Source organism: Notamacropus eugenii, chromosome 1 (assembly GCF_028372415.1).
Source record: "Notamacropus eugenii isolate mMacEug1 chromosome 1, mMacEug1.pri_v2, whole genome shotgun sequence".
Lineage (NCBI taxonomy): Eukaryota > Metazoa > Chordata > Mammalia > Diprotodontia > Macropodidae > Notamacropus > Notamacropus eugenii.
In genome coordinates this window covers 105,154,666-105,176,573 of record NC_092872.1, presented here as the reverse complement: position 1 = coordinate 105,176,573, position 21,908 = coordinate 105,154,666, and positions in this window count along the sequence as shown.

Below are 21,908 nucleotides of genomic sequence, written 5' to 3'. Positions count from 1 at the left end.
TATACATATACATATACATGTACACATGCACATACTTATACATATACATATATATGTACGTATTCTGTATTGAAAAGTTAACTGCTACTCACAAATGATCACGTCTAATTCTGAATTTCATATACTGTATTTAGTTCCTTGCACATTGTTGGTACTTGTCAAATATTAAATAAGAGTAACTGTAAAAATAATGGTATCATTTACAAACAGGACATGTAAAGCATTCTTCTATCATAAAGACAATTCAAAAGTCATTTTTAGACTAAGCACTTGAAGAAGTGACATGTCCAATCACTACCTATCATCATTCCCCTCCCCCCCAAGAACTTCTGGGAAGAATTAGAAGCTTGCTTTAAGTACTTTTTGAAGTGCTTTTGACACCTTCTCTTGTCAGATATCCTTAAATAGCAGGGTTGTTTTTTTCTTAACTTTCCTGACACCCCAAGGCACGCATCTTGGGTACTGTACCTAGAGGCATCTATAAAAGTCCCTCAGGCAGCAATCTCACTTCCTTTTCAGAACTCTTGCCCTGACAATCAAAAAATCAGCTTAAAGACATTTATGTTAGCAAGCAGACTTTAAGTCACTTGGGGAATTTTTCATTGGGCCTGCGTACCTGTTCTTCCCCCAAAATTAAACATTGGTTGCTATCTGTGCATCTCCTTATGGGTTTTGTTGTTGTTGCTACAACTTGTTTTTTTCTCCTATTTGATTCTGGATGGAACATCTGACTTACAAATTGTGAGAAATGAACCCAACTGTGAGAAACATGCTCTCCTTAAACAAAGAACAATCCTTATTGTGAAATCAGGAAAGTTTTTATTAACTTCCACGTTCATTCCTCTGAATGAATTCCAAGCAAGGTTACAAGAAGACTACAGTTTTTCAGACCAATCCAAGCCCCTTTGTAGTATTCCAAATTTTGGACTCCGTACCCCACCATCCCCTGGCCATGTGACTTCACGTAACTTCACGTTCTCTTCTCTGACAGGCTTTCCCTCAAACAGCTTATCAAGTCTGAACACAAGTTTCTGACCTCTAACCTGGCCATGTTAGGTCACACCTCTGATCACCCAAAGCTGTGGAAACAGAACTTCCTTGTTTCCCACACAAATCGTCAATATTTCATTTATTTATTTATTTATTTGTTTCATTTGTTTATTTATTTTGGGGGTCAAGTACATCTGGAAGGAATTGCTACAATACCACTTAATGCTGCTAATAATTTCCAGACCATGAACTTAAGCTGAACTTGCAGTTTTATCATTATATGATACTCTGTGATTGTACATGGCAAACATCTCCTGTGGTGTCTTACAGTGTTTAACATAAGCTGTGTGCTGCCTGGGTACGTTTTAGTACCGTATCATAGCTTGCCACTGTGAATCTCCTTGCTTGAAATTACAATGAATGCAGCCCTGCACATCTTCTTCCACTGTTGCTAGATTTTAGAGTTGTGTATTCTACTACAAAAGAGTTGCTGTAATAAACCAGTTGTTTCTGACAGACAGTGTCTATTTAGAATGATCCTCTGCCATGAATGTTATATGCCACGATTGGTACACAAGTGCACAACAGGTTTTCCCAGAGAGGTTCTCCTACTCTGATCCTTCCTTCCCTTCCCACCTCTTCCCCTCCCTATTCAGTCTCCTGGGGACTAGGCAGTAATTAAAACAGGAGAAAAAGAAGTGTACCTTTTTTCCCTCTTTGGACCAAAACTCCAACTGTCCTTCATGAATAGACCAGCAACCAGAAAGCTTTAACCTTTTTTTCCAATGGGAGAAGTTTTAGCTTCTCCTCCTTTTCTAACAATTCTTTAATTGTGTGTGTGTGTGTGTGTGTGTGTGTGTGTGTGTTTGAACCTCTATGTTCTACCTGATCAAGAATGTTCCTGAAAGTAGGGCCTGCTCAGTTTGGTAAATAACTGACTTGAAAGTGATCAAGGTCTGCAAGCTTCCCCCTAATTGGCAGCAGCCACCAGCAGGGTGAAACAAGGAAAAAGATGTGGCAGAGATCAAAACAAAACAAAACAGAAAACTAAAAAGACTATTATATACAAAACCACAGAACAGTTGCACACATCCCTAAGATGGGATATCTCATTTCTTTTCTTAAACTGTTGGAGGCAAAAGAGAAAGGAAAGTAAGTATCCCACTTTTGGGAGTGTTCCAAGTGGATATAAGAATTTAACTACCCCCTCAACCCAAACCCTCACCCCCAGGCGCTCCCCCCCCAAAAAACCCCTCCAATTATTCCTCTTTGTGTTCCAACAAAGCTAAGCCTTCCCCTATGGTTCAGGCTCAAAACTTATGTGGTGGCAGACTGTGGGAACAGAGAAAACTAGTAAAAGGGAAGAAACCTGGGGCCTGAGAAAGAACAAGCCCGTTTTCCTGCAGGGACCCTTATGGATATGAATTGTTGAAGGCAAGAAGAGGAGAAAGAAGGCCAACAGCCATTCTCTTTCATCTAGATGTCTTCTTCCCCAAATCTGGACTCCTCCTTCTAGGAAACACTGGCCACCACCTACAGCTAATACAGTAGATTCTGAGTGGGGTAGATTCTGGGGTTATTCGGGCACCGTAGGCCGTAGCCTCCAGGAGGGCAGAAGCGGAAGCTCTTTGGCCAAGGGGTTGCACCAACCACTGGTCCAAGTTCTGTGTAACCCCAGCGGGTAACTAAGCTGGTGTGCAGTAAATGATGAGGACGGTGGTAAAGACGGGAGGTTGTCACTTAGGCACAGGTGGCGCTCCCAGCCCCCACTCTTTAGCCAATCGCGGGCGCAAGCGCAGCCTGGCGGTGGCATAGGAGCGCACAGCTCAAGCGCGAGCTAGAGAAGGCTAAGGCTGCAACGCCGATCCTCAGCTGAGCTGCTGTGACACAGCAGAGAGAGATTGGGAGTGTGTCTCTGTGACACACAGACACCCAGAGAAACAGAGACAGAGGGAAAGAGGGAGGAGGGGAGAAGGAAAAGGAAAAGAAAAGGGGGAGGGGAGAAAGAGAGAGAGAGAGAGAGAGAGAGAGAGAGAGAGAGAGAGAGAGAGAGAGAGAGAGAGAGAGAGAGAGAGAGAGAGAGAAACTCGCACCCAGGTGGGGTCTTTCCCCGAAGCAAGGGGAGAGAAACTTAAGATGGGGAAGAAGTGGAAGAACCCGACTGAAGTGGAGAAAGGGGGCTCGGATAGAGAAGAGGGAGCGGAAAATCGGAGAAGGAGCCGGAGCGCCAGTCGGGGAAGGTTCGCGGAATCCTGGAAAAGGTTAAGTTCAAAGCAGGGATCTACCAAGCGAACCGGACTCCAGTCCCAGCAGACACCGGTAAGTGTTAGAGTGGCCATGGCAAACAAACCTGCACCCCCTCTTCTCTGGATGTATATAACCGGCAACTCGTGCTTGGAAGCCCTTTCCATGGTTCTGAACTTGTCTCCTTTAGCTGTTAATGTGACAGTACTAGTGAGGGACTTGTGGATTCACCTCCTTAGGGAGAGATAAGAAGGTGAGCCTAGTGTGGGAAGGGGTAGGTATTTTCCCTTTCACCTCCAACTGAGTGAGATTCTCCCTAGGTCTTTATTGTCTTTGCAAGGGCGAAAACCAGCGCAAGAGGGAAGGTGGCTTACCTTAAAAGATCGCTGCAATCTGGTCCTCCTCAGTCCAGTTTCTTAATTAACACACTGCGAAATGCTTTCTAGAGTATTGCTGTAATTCATCTATACGTCCCGGGAGATCTGCGTGTGTAGAATGTGTGCGTAGCTGATATCTGTTTAATGAGGCTGGATGGCAGGGCATGTGTGGGGCTGACATATTTTTACTTGAAACAGTTGTGTACATTTCTCCCCTCCCCCTCTCCCCTTTACTCGAACGGGTGCGGTTAGTAGCTTGCTAAACGCAATTTGCATGCACAGAATAAGGATACCGCAGGTGCTTTTAATTCCATTATTTAACATATTATACCACACTCAGAAAACAGCATTCCCTTGAGTCAACTCCTCTTCACTGTCTAATTAGTGCAATAAGAGCACTGGAATGAAATTAATATAGGCTCACTGTGTGGGGAAGAACATGTAACTTTAGTTGCCTTTACATTTTTATCATTTGAATGATAGAGACTTCCTCCTGCGAAGGGAGAGAAAACATGTAACTCAGAGGAAGGTATACAGCTGTGACACTGACAAGAGGAGAGAGAGTGAGGAGACCTCCTGTTGCATGTAGGTAACTCAGAATTTACTAAAGGCACTCCCCCCACCCCTATAACTTAACTGAAAAGATCTAGGTATAGCCTAGATTGTATTTAACATGTATTTAACCTTCCTGAAGGTTTTCAACTATACCTTCCATGAATGAGAGAGAATAAATTAAAGGAAAACCAAGAATCTATATATTGTGTCCTATTGAAGCATAACTATGTTGCCTAGATCTCAAGGGAGGTATTAAAAAACCCCAGCAATCCTAATTTAAGAGGGATTTAAAAACAATCGGTTCCTTTGGTAGGCTTCTAAAAATGTTTCCTATCTTTAAAACCTACTATGACTTGTTGTACACCAGCTAAAATCTATGGAGCATTAAAATTAGAAATGCTTTTGCCCTAAAATTCAGTGTGGTTTTATTGTTGAAAGTTTGAAGTCAACGGATTTAATGTATTTTGTGTGTAATTGATTATTTTTTAAATCCCAAAGGCAGCATGCATTCTTGAAAATCTTACTTGGTTGGAAATTTGCATTTGTAAACATGTTTTAAAAAACACAAGCAATACACCCTTCTGAAGATTAATTTTTCTGAGGTAAAATGAAGTATGGAAGAGATCTGGTTTCTATCTACTATGGATGTTCTATGTCTTCTGCTAAGGGAATCCGGGGTTCTTTAAAGTGTCTCTATATTGTTTGATTTTGCTCAACAGGTCTATGAGTTGAAGCACATACAAAATTCACATAATATTAGCTTTCAAGTTAGAACAAAAAATAACCTATGGGTTGATTACCTACAAAAAGAATGAGGGTGGGGAGAAGCATATAAGTGATACCATGACAACCAGAAGACATCTGGAAAAGTAAACAATATTTTCATTTTTGTTTAGAGAGATCAGGGTGCTAAGCCTTCCTAATTTATGGTGTCTTTTACAGTGAAATATAGGTAATTCATGCTGCTCATTCTAATTGTGGATGGCAAGTTTGATATAAATTTAATACAAAATCTATTAGCAAGTCCACTTAACTATGATTCCCATTATCAGAATATTTCAAAGGTTATTTTGAAATGTAGTGCTGACCTTGTGGTTTTTAGCTCTGGTGTGATTCCATTAGTTGTTAAAGAAGACTTGCTCCTTCATTTGTAAATGAGACACCTACAAATATGCTTAATAAAGTTTTTAGACTTGACCTCCATGGAAAGATATTCCTTTTCTCCTTATGTTTTGAAAAGGTGCTATTTTCTGCTTTTGAAGTATTTCAAGGATGAAATTGTTTAAGATCTGGAGATTGAATGCAGTGATGAAAACAATTTTAATATTGATATTGCTTTTTATTTACTGTTATTGAGAAGAAAACAAGAGTCCGTGATAGGGCTGTAGCTCCAGCTGGTTCTGCTTGATACACAGACATAGTGTAGCATTTACTTCTGTGAAATCTTGTGAGGATTTTCTTCCTGATATCTTCCTGAAACATTAGATAAACATGGAAGAATTAGATTTGCAAATAAACAGAGTTGAAATGTTTTGGTACAATTCATGAAACAGTGGTTTATAGTAGCTTTGATTAATATGTCTTTTGCCAGCCTTCTTCCCATTTTATTTTGGCTGCCATCTTGAAAGCATTTTACATTTAAGTGATTCCTATGGAGTTGTACAGTCTGTGAATCTGTCCCCAGTGGTGGTTATTGCATCAGTCTTCATCATGACTATTCTCATACAAGAATATAATGTAGATGGTTGGAAGGAGCTTTCTCAAAAATGGAGGGGTTTGTGGCATCTAGAGTCAATTGAAAATAAATTTGTTGGCTTTTGTTGTTGATCTGAGGCAGGTATGGTGAGGAAGTACTATCTTCCTAGATTTAGAAATGAAATGAAGTTTTCGCTTCCAACCTACTTGTTTTCATGATCACCTGGAAGTTTGGAAAATGGAGATTTCCTAAAGGCTTGGAATGACTATCTGTGAATTCATGGCCAAAATTTATTCTGATGTGACCTGAAATTATATAGCTGATTTTCCATCCCCCTTTCTCATGCTCAGAAGAATGGTTTTTATATATTTTTAAGGACTCAGTAATAATGACATGTTCAACAGAACTACAGTAGATCAATAAAGTTCATTTCTCCCACAACTCTTCTGGATGTCCTGAGATGCTGAGTCCTTAGGGAGATTATGTTATTAGCTTGTGGAATGACTGGAATAGAATAGCAGTGGTCCTCAGTGTTGGGGACATCATTAACAATATGCCTTCTCAGGTTCTTGTGATATTAGAAGAGGTCCAGACTGTTTCTACCATGTCATAGATAACCACATTACTGCTACAGGACATCTACCCACTGATTTTACCAAAAAGGCAGCAGAAACTATGTTGGAAAAGAACTCAGGGACCATTAGTACAGGGCTTATTAATCTTGGTGCATAGATCTCTAAAGAGTTCAAAGACAGATTTTATGGAGTCCATGAACTTGGATGGCAAAGAATTTCATCTGTATTTTCAGTAACCTCTAACTGAAATTTAAACATTATTCTGAGAAGGGGCCATAGACTTCACTAGCTTGCCAGAGAGTTCCAGGACAAAAAAATTAAGAACCCCTGATTAGTTTCCTGCACATCTAAATAAGAGTTCCCTTTACAATATTCCCTCCAAGTGGTCATAGAACTATGTTCAAAGATCCCTAATGAGGAGAAAACTTCTTTCTCTTGAGACAGCCCATTCCATTTTTAATAACTCTAATTGTTAGGAAGTTTTTCCTTATGATAAAGACAAAATTGCTTACCTATTGTTTCTTGTTCTATCTTCTGGTACCAAGCAGAAAAAGTTTAATCCCCTTTCACATGATAACTCTTAAGATTACTTGAAGATGATTATCACATGGGTCCAATTTATCTCTAGGCCCTTGTGACAAATGTATAATAAATAGTACAATAGTTTTAAGCTATTTGAAATGTGATTGAAAATGACATTGAGTCCTGTGTTTGATTTGTCTCTACAACATAGTAGTCAGATTTTTAAAAAATCATAAGCAACTTTAAGTCTATTTTGCCTTGGGATAATTCAATAGTTGTTCTGATTCAAATTATATTATCAGTTCACTAATTCCTGATATGATATAGGATATCATAATAATATGATGATCATGTTAAGGAACTAATTTCTCTCTGAAGTAATTCAAAGTGAAAAACAGGAATAGACTCAGAAGAGGTTTAAGAAAATACATATATGATCAATCTACTAATAAGAGGCATGTTTTGGAGCAAGGGAAATTGCCATCCTTTTCAGGATGATAGCATAGAGGATAATGAAGCCCTCTTTAAGACATCAATACGTCTTATCATGTTTGTCTTATCAGTCAAGAAGTCTGCTTCTATCAAAAAGTCGTTTGCCTTTATTCTTAAATCTCCTGGAGTTGGGGGCAAGGGACAGATTCCATATGGAAGGATGAGTGTGGGCAAAAGTATCAAAGCAAGAATGGGCCAAGTATATTGTTAGGATATTTATATTTATTTCCAGTTTAATTGGAAGAGTATTTAAGTTAATTTTTAGGAGACAGTGAATCAACCCACATTTACTACGTGACAGCTAAGACCTAGGCCCTATGCTAAGCAAAGGAATACAAAGAAAGCAAAATATAATCCCTCCTCTCAGGCAGCTTGTAATCAAAAGGGGGGGACAATATGCAGACAGCTATGTATCAACAGAGCTCGCGGTGCACTCGCACACACACGCAAAATGATAAACTGGGGGTAGTCTTAGAGGGAAGGCATTAAGGTCAAAGAGTACTAAGAAAGGCTTCTTGCAAAAGATGGAAATCTGATTGAGATTTGAGATAAACCAGGGAAACTAGGAGGTAGAGAGGAGGGAAAGAATTCTAGGTGTAGAGGATAGACAGTGAAAGTGTATGGAATCAGGAGATAGAGTGTTGGGTTCCAGGAATAACAAAGAGGCCAGTATCACTGGGGCGGGGGGGGGGGGGGGGGGGGGAGGTGGTAAGGTGTAAGAGGAGTGGAAAAGGAAGAAACCAGATTGTGAAGAGCTTTAAAAGCCAAACAGAAGATTTTATATTTATTCTTGGAGATGATGGAGAACCACTAGAGTTGACTGACTACCTCAGGTTGTGTGTGGGGGGTTATATGGTCAGACTTACGTCTTAGGAAGATCACTTTGATAGCTGAGTTTAGGATGGACTGGAGCAAAGAGGGACTCGAAGCAGAAAGACCTCCAGGCATGAGGTGCTGAAAGCCTGTGCCAGGTTAATTGCTGTATCAAAAGAAGAAAAGGGTTATATATGAGAGATACTGTAGAGATGGAAACAAGAGGACTTGACAATAGATTGATAAGTATTAACAGAAATATAGAAGTCAAGGAAAACAACCTAGTGTAGTGGATAAAGAACTGGTTTCAGAGTCAGGAAAAATTTGGGTTGAAGTACCATTTTGACAAATTAATTACTCAGTACTCTAGGGAAGAGGTGTCAAACTTGGGCACAAATCAGATTAAAATGTAATTGGGAAATATCTAATAAGATTAATAAAAATTTGACAGATAATATTAATTTGGGTTTTCTAAGTCAATATGCAGCCAGCAGGAATCCATTTCCACTGGAGTCTAACACTCTTGTTCTGTGCAGCATCCTAAGATGACAAATTTCAGAGGAATTGTTGACCTGACAGAGAACTCCCTATACCAGTGAAATTTTGGGTCCAGATCCCATCTCTTTTTCCAGGAGAAAAAGATGACTGCAACTGAGGGGTGGAGTTGGCAATGAAATGTATCATTTTTGAAGTGTTTTATTTTGTGCCCAAGGTATACACAAGTGAAACCTCAGTGGTCTTCTTGACTCCTTCCTCTGTCCTTTAGCTTTTTTGATCATTTGTCAAGTTATGTTAATTCTATCTCTAAAATATCTCTCAAAGATGGGCCTTCCTTTTTATTCTTAATAATTACTGTCTTTTATTTTTGTGTCACTTTCATTTACATTTACATCATTACATTCTTTTGTTACCCAGAGAACTATCTTTCATTATAAAGAATTTTTAAAAGAGTGAAAAAAGGAAGTTCAGCATCAGCTAAGTTGGACAACGTATGTAAAGTTCCACAACGAGGAGGAAGGTGTAATTTATTTCATCTTCTTCTCTATTTTCTTTTTCTTTTTTGGAGGTCTTTCCTTTCACATTGTTATAATAATTGTGTATACTGTTTCCCTGGTTTTTCTAATTTTACATTGTATCAGTTCATATATTTTCCCATGCTTCACTGTATTCTTCATATTCACAAACAGGGATTTGGAAATATGGACCCAGAGTTCATCAGTAGTCAGGTCTGGAGAGACATTTAGATCTCATAAAAGTGTTGGTTTAAGTCCTTTAAGTAGATGAGATCACTAAGAGATATGCATAGAGACAGAACTTTGGAGAAGGCACACGTTTGAGAGACAGGTGAATGAAAGGGAAGAAAAGCCATCCCAGTCCATGTGATAATCCCTAGTTGCACTTTTTATCTCTAGCCTCTCTCTTCCACCTCTTATCCACTCCATGTAGTTGCCATATTAATCTTCTTAAAAAACTGTTATCTCTGTCTTTAACTCTGTAGATGGCTCCCATGTGCAAATTCCCGCTGTGATTTCTCTCCCTCTAGTCTATGCCTATCTTTGACTCAGCCTCTAAGGGTGTCTTGACTCACATTCTATGATGAAGCACTAGTTTTCAGCTGAATGTACTCCTGGGATTCCTACTGCTCATTGAATAGTTGATGAGTACTTGGGGAAAGGAAGCTCACTTTAATAACAGTCTAAGACAACATTAGGAAGGAAGGTAAGATTGTTGCGGTTCCTGCCAAACAAATAAACAAAACAAAAACCAAACCCCAAACAAACAAAAAAATAAATTGAGAAATACACTCTTAAGACAACTTTTGGATAATCTTCACTTTTGTTTCCTTCCATTAGAACAAATCGCTCATAATCAATTATGTAATTTTAGATTCTTAGTGAACGGATGTTTGGACATACATGGATTTGATAGCACATGAGATCAAGAGCCAGCTTCCTCCAGAAAGCACTTTTTTTGGGAACAGTTATTATGTGCCTAACACAGTGGTGGGAACCTTGAAATAAAAAAAAGACACTTTGCCTGGATATAAGAAATTTATCTTGCTTGATTTATAATAGGTGCTTAGTAAATGCTGGTTGGTTCATTGTGCACGACACGAGACAAACATAATTACATAACAGGCATATGTAATGATCCACAATTGTATGATATAGATTGTAAGTACTTTGGAGTGTAGGGAAAGAAGCAAGCAATTTCTTTGCTAGAGGATGCACGTGATCAACCTGTGAAATAAGGGTTGCTCACTTGATCTCACCTCTCTCGGTCTCCTTTCCCCTCTTTTTGGAGAACTGGAAGATGAAATCCTAAATTCCTTCCATTGCTTTTCTTTATAGAGAGCAGAAACTGGTCTCACACATCTCTCTGTCTTGCATCTGCTGCCCTGCCTGGTTCCAGCTCCATAAAACAAGATACCCCTGCACAGGGCATCTTCCAGGGTCTCATCACACCCCTCTTTCACTTTCCTGCCACCTTTTACATTTTGTCCCCCCCTTTAGATAATAAACTTGCTGAGGGTAGGGACCATATTTATTTTTATTAATTATAATCCCAGTTCTTAGCATAGTGCCTCGTGTGCTGTAGGAGCTTAATAAATGTTTGTGGTACTGCATTGGACTTGCCCTTTGTTAGGACAATTACCTTGGAAAGAGTGCTGCCCTTCAACACTTCTAAAATGCATTTGGACAATTCTGTAATTGTTCTGTTATGTTAATGTGATGGCCAAATTATAAAAATAGAGCTTAATCAAGGGTGATGCTCACTTACAGCTTACAGTTTGGCTTGTGAAAAAAATCATGCCTTTAAATTCAGTTTATGAAATCTGGTTTCTGCCTCATAATGTTAGAAGTAATCCCTCTGTTGCTTGAACAAATGGGCATAAAAAGAATTTTAATACTTTCGCCAGCAACTATAAGATGTGGATTTCACATTTATCCATGATAGTTTTCTTTTCTTTCAGGTGTACAAAATATTTATGTTAAATAAAATCCTGTATACCTCTCCAGGAGTACCAGTCTAAACTATAGAAAATATGCCTCAAAAAATGTAATTGTTAGTCATTAATAATAACAGATTTAAACCTCAGCATGAATTATTTATGTTATGTCCCAACTATACTAGAGTGTTTTTAAACATGCAAATTTTTGTAAACTCTTTGTAAAAGAAAAATGTTGGGCAAAGTTCTGAGGGAGTAAAAAGATGGAAGAGAAGTTGCTTTTCAACCTTAGGTAACAGGTTTGTTTCCACAGGTGCTATAATTATCCACATCAGCAGGACCTCACAGAGAATCAGATCTTTTACAAGAGAGTGGAAAATGGCACTTGTGTAGAAATAACAGTGCTGGGAAAGACATAAATGTTCTTCTATATTGGCCAACTTTGATCATTTGTACTAATAAGAGAAGCAAACTCCTGATGCAAACAGAAGGTGCCAGAAAAAGTACCATGTAACCAGTTTCATTAGGAGATGGACTGAACATGTCTTCATTGTATACAGAACCATAACTAGGTCAGGATGAGTGGGTTTCACTTGAGACTATATAAATTAAAAGGTCTCAAAGTAGCACAGAGGTCTCTAGTAGCACAGAAGGCAATATAATCCTCTTCCCACAGAACCAAATTTTTAAAAATTGCTTCTCATATTGTTTTCCTATCAGGAATCTCAAGTTGATCTAAAGATACATTTTGTGCTGCTTTCCTCAAGTACAGTTTGTGTTGCTTGCCAGAAGGGTCAAAATTGCTAGTTATGGCTCTGATAGCATATAACCTTTCAGCAATAGGTTATTCCTGCAGAAAACTGATTTGTTCCTGTTTTCAAAATAAATAAGAAGTGAGGAAAAGTGAGGGCAAAAGTAGCACTAAACATGGAAAGAAAAATTAACCTCCCAATAAATCCCTATTTGAAAATCGTAAGGATAGTTATGACAGGGGCAATGGAAACTTTGTGAGAATTTTAATTTCCTTTTTTAATGTAATATTTTACTGTCTCAAATACTATTGCAATGTCATTAAACTCTTAATAGTAGTTCTCAGTGTGGAAAAGACTTTTCTGATGAAAGCAGAACTAATCCCCTGCAGAGTTACTCCATTATTGAGTAAACCATTACTTGCCAGGTGGATTTTTGTGTTACTTTTTCTCCCATTGTGCTAAAAAATAAAAAAAAGGGACAATGCTTTATCTCTCAGGACTAAAGATGTATTTTCTTGTTACTATAATTCTAGATGGAAGAAGCCATTTCTTGATTCTATTTTTCCATTCTGATTGGACATTTGGAAAATATTGGCCCTCTGTAAGGATTTGTCCCCTCCCCCCTTTTTTTTTACTGACTGGTCTGAAATTTTTTACAAATTTATTTTATTTTAGTACATTTAAGAAACAATAACAATAAACAACATAAGGGGAAATGGAGTAAATGAAGCAAATTTTTAGGAACAAAACCTCCCTATATAAATGATGATTGTTTGAAACTATCTTTTGTATTATATATATTTGGATCATTCTACATTGGTAGAAATGTTCTTCCTACTATTAATCTGAGATCATTTAAGAGCTTAAAATGATTAAAAATAGTTTAAGTAGAAGCAAGACAGTATATTCATTTTGGTAGAGCAGCTGCTCTAGTCTGTGTTCCTTCTGTTTCTGTTTAATTTATAGTCACAAGACCATATTTGGATGTGGTTGACCCAAAGGGAAACTGAACTTAAATTAAAAAAAAATTCATTGAAAACTCTTTCTGTCATGACTGGTTATTTGAGATTGAAGGTAATCAATCTGGGCTCTGCTTCTAGTTCTTTTTCTCTTTGTCCTCAAGACTTAATTGGGCTGAAATAATTTAATCCAATGAAGGAAATACATATTAAGGGACTACTGTATGCATAGAACTGTGCTAGATGCTAGGGATGAAAAGAAGAAAAAATACTTCCATCTTCACAAGGAATTAATGTTTTACTGGAGGGATAGAATATTACATATACAATATAGAATAGTAGGAAGAATATTCCTTGAGAATAGTGGTGCCCTCTATAGTAACATAGAAGTTAGGAAGAAGGGAAGGTTTTGGGGGAAAGATAATTAGTTCAGTTTTGGACATAGTCAGTTTAAGATGTCTAAAAGTTATCCATTCTGAGATATCTGAAAGGCAGTTAAAGATGAGAGACTAGAGGTCAGGGGAGAGATTAGGGCTGCCTAAATAGATCCTCAAAACATATGCATAGAGATGATAATTTAATCCCTAAGAGCTGATAAGATCAAGTGAAATAGTATAGAAGGGGAAGAAAGGAAAGCTTAGGATAAGATCTTGGGGAAAAGGCACAATTATATGAGTAGACATAGCTGACACGTAACAGAATTAGGGTACTGCATATGTAAAAATAATAATACAATGAATAACAAGTTACCCAAATGCTCATTTGGAAAAATCGAGCAAGACCTATAAGGATATAACCTGACCTGTGGGGAACTCATGGAAGAATATAGATGAGGGCAACATAAGACGCTTGGCAATAAATGAGTTCTTCATCACTGGCATAGTAGATCACATATACAATATGTGATCACATCAAATCAATCAAATACAGATCACATATCTAGGTGACCTAAATATGTGAAATATACCATACGAATAAAATGTATTACACTTCTGTGTACATGTAAAATACATTCTAATTGGATTAAAACAATTGTGGGAGAAACCTGGACGGACTCCTGGGCTAGTTGTAGATGTCATGGCTCTTTGCTTTGCCTGTTAATACAGTCCTATTTATTTCTTGACATATTGGTGACTTGAAATACAAAAGGATGGGGGGGAGGTGTTTGTGGTGTGAGTAGAGAGGTGATTTGGGGAAGTTTGTCAGAGATCTTTTTCTGAACTCTACCCATAGGTCACTTCCTTGATTTCTTGATCTGGTGACTATGGAAAGAATTTCTACTTTATATCCTTATTATTATTATTATTATTCACTCATTAAAGTAGTTTTTCATTGGATTTTATAGTTTATGAGTGCCTGTTGCACCTTTAAACTCGAATCTACTGATTACTAAGCCAAATTTTGGCTTAGCCCACAATAGCAATACATTGCCCAAGTATACAATTTGGGGAGGTGAGATTTGGCAACTTAAAAAGAAAATGGAAGAAAGGAAACATTGATGTTATAAAGAAGATGCTAGACTTAATTCCTGAGTTAGAATCTCAAGTCTTTTTATTGGAAAAGCTGAAGGACTTTTCCCTTTGGTTCTAGCGAGAAGCAGGCATACCTCCTTAGTAAGGGAGAGTGTGTCCGAGTACAGAAGCAAGAGCAAGCTTTATAGGGTTAGTAATCCTAGCTCTTCCCTTTCAGATCAGAATTGGTCTTAATCCTTCTGGATTACAATCTTCCTCATACACCCATCCCGTGTAACCCCTTGATGTTACCCTTTCCTGATCATGCAATGCATGTTCACTTAATGAGGTCCTAATTCTACGTGGGGCATGTAAGGTAGTACGCATGAGGTTCTTTAAGCATGCTCAGTAGCAAGAAGTTAACCCCAGCCTGCTTTAAGTTAGTTTGCCTAGGACCCTGGAGTTCCAGGTTTCTGAGCCCTCTCCATTCACTGCTGATTGGTTGGGATCCTTATCTTATCTGAAAGGTTTCTGTTCCTCACAAAGTGGTGCTTCTATGGCTCCAACTTAACTACTTCATATTCCTCACATTAATTAAGTTAGTATTATGGGCCTGATATTTTGATAAGTGCTTTCTTTACTTAAGTGCATTTATTTTAGTGCATTTTTTTCCTCACAGCAACCCTGGAAATTAGATGCCATTATTACCCCCCATGCCAATTAACAGCTGAGAAACCTAAAGCAAACAGAAACTAAATGTGTTTTCTAGAATTGCACAGCTAGTGACTATTTCAGGGCATATTTGAACTCAGTTCTTTCTGACTCCAGACCCAGTCTTCTATCCACTAGCTGCTTCATAAAACCATTCTTGGATTTTTTTTTCTTTTTTTTTTCTTTCTTTTTTTTTCTTATTATTTTTTAATGTTTAACAATCACTGCCATACAATTGAGATTTTATCCCCCCCACACCTACCCCCCACTACCCCCCTCCCTCCTCACCACTGCATACAATTCTGTATAGGTTCTACATATACTTTCCTATTGAGTGTATTTTCACTATAGTCATGCTACGTAGTCAGACTAAGATAAATGAAAGAAATCATATAACAAATCAAAACATGATACACAAAAACTTACACATACACAAACATGATCTGCTACATTTTGTGTATGACTTCCATATTTCTTTCTCTGAGTGTGGAAGGCATTTTGCCTTGAGAACCACCTTTGGGATTTTTTTTTTTTATAAGAAGTTTTTGCGTTATTACAAAATTCCAAGTCTACCAGAAAAAACTCTCGCACACTGTGGTCGTTGCTGTGCACAAAGTTCTCCTGGTTCTGCTCCTTTCACTCAGCATCAGGTCATATAAGTCCTTCCAGTCCTCTCTGAAGTCTTCTTGTTCATCATTTCTTATGGCACAATAGTACTCCATTACATTCATATACCATAATTTATTCAGCCATTCCCCAAGTGATGGACATCCCCTTGACTTCCAGTTTTTGGCAACTACATAGAGTGCTGCTATAAATATTTTTGTACATGTGGGACCCTTTCCCATTTTTATGATCTCTTGGGGATATAGTCCTAGTAGCGATGTTGCTGGGTCAAAGGGTATGCACATTTTTGTAGCCCTTTGGGCATTTGGATTTTTTTTAACGCAATATCTTCTTCCTCTCACTAGGCATATAACTGTGGGCTATTTTAAGTTATTTTCACTCTGACAATTTCACATTTTTAAGATGAACCACGGATATGACATGGAAGCTCAAAGGATCACTGCATATGCCATATTCATAGAAGCATAATGTTCAAAATGATGTTGAAGGTGATCATCCCACAATATTCTACTTCAGTCAGATGAAGAAAGAGAGGTCAGTGACCTTGCACAGCCCTCCCTCACTCAGATCTGAGTCAACTGCAAGTCATGTCATCATCTCAATGTCATGGTCCTCTTCGAGAACAAAAGACAAACATAACTTCAGTCAGACAACATGGAAATTACTGAGCTCAGTTTTGAGTGCCACATTTTAAAGAATACACTGGCAAGCTGGACTAGATCCAGAAGACAACTAAGATGGTGAAGGGACTTGAAATGATTCCATAAAAGAGTAATTTGAAGAAGTGATGGGGTGGGCTGAGAAGGAGAGGGGAGATGTGGTGTTTAGCCTAGAGAAGAAAAGACTTAGGGACAGCATGATGACCATTCTCAGATACTTAGAAGGTCATTTAGACAAGGGATTAGACTTGTTTTCTTGGCCTCAGAACAGAACTAGAAGCAATCTGAAGAAATTGCAGTCAGATTTCAATTCAACATTAAAATTTTCTTAACCATTAGGTGCACAAAAGAGAAATGGGTTTCCTAGAAATAAAGGCATTTATTAAGTGCTTATTATGTGCCAAGGGCTAGGCTAGGCTTGAGGGATACCAAAGTAAAGAGAATCCCTGCCCTGAGGGGTTATGTTCTAAACAGAAGAGTATAGGAGCCAGGAAAAGATAATCTCCCTATTCTAAATTCCCATGGCATATCATATATCTTTATGGTGTGGGAAACAAAGGAATTCTTTTTCCATAGGATTAAATCTCCTCTCAGCTTTGAGTGATAATAGGATGTAAGTTAGAGATGACTTGTTCTAATGAGAGGGCAGAACCGGGCTTCTGATCACGTAAAAGGTCAGAAGCTTTACTCATGCTTAATAAGCTATTTCATTGGTCACCTATCAGGGAGGAGAACATGAAGTGGGAGGTTCAGGAGGCTGCATTTAGCCAATGGAGAGAAAGGGGTGGAATTTGAATTAGGAAGAGCATAAAAAGTGTTGTATTTATCTGAGCAAATGTACTCTCCATTCAAGAGGGACCCATTCATTAGGAGTGTAGAATAATTGGCTAAAATAAAATGAAAACTTCCCTGGCTTCACAAGGAGTGTTGTTCTTTATTTAGAGTGAGCATGTTTCTCACAATGGCTGTTTATTATTTGCAACTTATATAATATCTACTTTTCTGAACTCCAGTTAGACTGAAACTTCTTAAGGACAGACACTAGACTTCTTCCACCTTCATGTACAGGTTCATAACTCAATGTATTGATTTAGCTATGGATATTTTTTAAAAGAGTGAACCTATCAAAGGAAGAGAAGAATGTTGGCAATGTTAGAAGTCATCCAAGCCTTAGTTCATTTTTGTGGTGGTTTCTGAGTCCATGGTATTGAAAGTACATTAGGAATTAAAATAAACTGAGATGGTGTCATAAATTTTTCTATGACCAGGTGTCTTCTTCCATAGCAGGGTTTAATATTCAGGGTTCCTTTTTATCTGATAATCTGACTGACCCTGAGTTTGTCAAACTGTAAGGTAGCATGCACAACTTAAACTCTGCTGAAATGATTACTTTTTGTGCTTTGTTTATACGTAGTTCTTTTAGTGTTGTCTCAGTAGTTTTAAGATCCCTGGGAGCAGGCACTGTATTGAAACTTTTCTTTGTATCCCCAGCACTTAGAACAGTACCTGGCACATAATGGGCATTTGATAAATGCTTGTTAACTTACTGACAGCCTTGCTTTTAGTGATTCTATTGCTGCTGAGTTATATGCTTGCTCATTATTAGCAGTATAAAAATTCCATTAGTATTCTGAGTCTTTAAAATCAACATTTTTTAAAAAGATGGACCAAGAACAATAATAAATATGTAGTCATATTGATCTATTAGTTTTGTTGCAATATCATAAAGTTTAATTGGCTTATTGAGTTTTGATAGAAAACTCTCAGAGGATACATATATATATATGTTATATTACATATGTAAACATACACATATACAATTTTTAATCTGGCTTTTAAATTTGTATATCAATTTGTAAACAGCAAGAGACAAATTATTGAAAGGCATACTCATAGTTTGGTCATATATTCAAATTAGACACATTTATACTGGTTCTGTATTGACATTTCTCCTTTTGGGACCGCTTTTCTTTGGGAATCACATTTAATAGAACCATTATATTGGAATGACAAGGTTGCAAGAACCACGGTGGCTATTTTCTTGGGATTCTTCTAGACAATCAAAATACTCTTGGTTCTGTGAAGTGATTTCTACAGAAACATAAATGTAGAACAGATAGAGCCTTAGAATATCTTGAGGTATAGAAACATGTTATAGTAGAGAAGAGAACTTCTTTTTATCAAATTCATTTCATCAACTGTACCCTGGTCCAAATGGGAGGCTTAATTTTTTTTTAATGTTAAGACAAAGGCTGTGTGTGACTATATAGTACTAAAACTGACTAGTCAATTTGTTGGGGGGAAATCACCTAAACCAAATTATTTAACCATATCATCCACCCATGAATGACTCTGTAAACAACAGGTAAAAATGTTATTTGCTTGAATTCTCTACTTTTTAAATAGTTGTGTTAGATAGCTAGAAGGCGTAATGAAGGGGATGCTGTACTCAGAGGTAAAAAGAACTTGATACTAGTTGTGCGGACCTGAACCTTTGTGGTTCAGTTCCTTTATCTATTGTAAAATGGGAATAATAAGGGTATGTACCTCACAATGCTGGTGTGTGGATCAAATGCGATTTGTGTGTGTGTGTGTGTGTGTGTGTATGTGTGTGTTTGTATGTATATATATACATACATATGTATGAAATGCTTTGAAAATCTAAGAGTTATTATTATTAGTAGTGATAGTAGTAGTACTAGTACAAGTAGTATTGAAATTTTATAGTTATAGAAATCGATTGATCTCAATGTTAATTATTTTTCAGAGAAATGTCATGGAGTATGACTCTAGGATTGTAAATTGATAGACCTTAGTTTGAAGATTTTAATTACAAAGGCATATATTAATGATCTTTCCCTTTTTCCCATGATACTAATTGAAGGCTTCTAAATTTACATTGCATGAAAAATTTTTTATCTCTATATGAATGCTTCAAATTATTACCAATAGGGAAAAATGAATAGGTTAACAACTATAAGGCTAAATATAAGGAATAATGTTAAATTGTTAAGTTGCAATGTCTAAATTGGTGAGAAAATTTTCTATGTATTCTCCTCTCCTGTAAGTACCCTTTTAAAGTAAGAATGACATTATGAAAGAAATACAAGGGGACATCTTAAATGATTAAATTCTAGTAAACAAATTATAAAATAAAACTCCCTAAAACTTTGATTTGAATAATTTTCAGAGTTAAAATTGTTTTTTTCCTGCTAGGACATCAGAAGGTAAATGAACAAATGGACACATTTTTTCAATGTATGCTACCTTTTAAAAGAAAAAAAATAACCTTTAAAATTACCATCATCATTATTAAGTGTGGAATAATATTGGCATCACTTTTTTTTAAAGAAAAAGGGCATGAATATTAACATTTTTCTGCCTTAGAATCCCCAGGACTAAATATTTAGAGGAGAAACAGTGATTTTGGACTGTTGCTACTACCAAGAAAATGAGAATAATTTTGAATACAGCATCAAAGGGACCTTTTTTGCATCAAAGCATCATACAATTATTAAATTTAATCTTAGAATAAAGTAAAAACTATTGCAAACAAGAATCTAATTTACTATATTAAAAGTAATTGCTTCAAAAAAAAAACTAGGAAAGATAAAATCTGGACCAAGATAAGAAACAGCTAAAGTCTAAGTCTCTCTCATCAGACATTACATATGATACAGTAAAACACATTCTATAAATTCTGTGTACCTTCTCTGCATGGTACTTTTGATGTTTTTTGGTTGAAATGGAAGACTGGGATGGATAGATTAAAAAATGATCCTGCCTTGGACTGAAAGAAGTTAATATAGTAATTCACATAGTGGTAGTTTTCTCCATAACTCAATTTAATAAGTATTGGGCACCTACTATATACAAGGCTGTGTGCTAATCCACACAGGAAATTTAAAAAAATTAAATAAAGGACAGTCATAGGTTTATAACTTTATAACTAGAAGGGGCGTTAGAGATGATCTAGTCCAGAAGTATCAAACACAGAGCCCATCAATTATATTTGGTGCACAGCACTCATGAAGAAGACTGGAACTGGATTAAAAGTAGGAAATATTTAAGAGAATTAATCAAAAAGTAATAAAAGATAGGAATTTAATATGTGGTTTTCTAAGTAAATTTTTGCTCTGCAGGACTTCTTATATATGTTTTAGTGGCCCATATTCCTTTTTGAGTTTGTCACCACTGACCTAGTCTATTTTGGAGATGAAGAAACAGATTGAGAGAGAGAAGTTAATATTAATGGAGTTATTTCTGATCAATATTTAAATTACATAATTGCTATTTTTTAAATGGTCACAGGACCCTCCCCCCAATTCTCATTATCAACTATCTCATTATCAATATATTTTCATTCTATGTGCATACTTTAATGATTTTGTGATCTCAAGTCAACATACAATTTATTTAATAAGTGCCTACTATGTGTCAGGTAAGTCCTTTAGGAATTGTAAGCAAGAAACACTTATGGCCACAATGTTCTTACTGGCTTCCATGGTACCTAGGTAATGAGGCAACTTTCAAGGTTTAAATGATTTAGGGCTGTAAAAACCACAGTTGACAACTTGAATGTTAAGTTGACCATTGAGTGATAGGCCATCTGGCTAGGGTTTGAATCTCTAGCGTGACACATTCATTATGATTGGCACCATTTTGTAAGTTAAGACATTGAAAGCTCTAGCAATTCATTTCCATTTGATCAGTTTTTTTCATCTTTGTTTGCTAGGTTAAGATGAGAAATGGTATCATATTTTGGCTTTGAAAATAGGTAGATAGGTTTCGTTGTTTTTGGTTTTTTTTGTACACCTGAATTTTTTCCCAATGACTGCAAGTTTAAGAAATGAATTTATGTAGAAGAGTAAAATGGTTACACATTAAAGGCTACAGAGAACTCTAGAAAATTTTTTTGATGACTATTGCTTAATATTCATATATTAATTCTCCTGAATATTATTATACTTTCATTTACCACCTAGATCCTATCCTCTAGAGAGACAGAATGAGAGGAGATTTTTAAATAAAAAAATGTAGCAGTAATAGTATCTCTTTGGTAAATAAACTATCTAGCATTATCTCTATAACAAGTTTAATAATGAGCATAATCTACTGAACAAAAATAAAAGGTTCCTGCCAAGAATTCTGAATGTTTATTTTATAAAGCCTAAAATAACGACTACAAATTACTCATAACAACCTACAGTGGGTTATACCATTGGTAATTTGTGCTCTTGGCTCCTTCCCTTTATTACTTCCCACCCTTTTATTTTTTCAATTACAAAGATCCTGGTAGTCATAAAGAAAAAATAGCCTTGAATATTTAGAAATCATCTTTTGGCTAATGTCTCATTAAAGGTGACTCATTAAAGCCTTATGCAAAGCACTGTGCCTGACGCTACTCAATCAAACTTATTTTTGTAGAATGTGTTTATTCTTTTTAGCAATCTTTGTGCTAAATATGTGATCAATTGAATTTAGGTTGATGAAGAAGTCTTGCCACAAATTTCAGGGAAGGTTTTGCTCATTGTT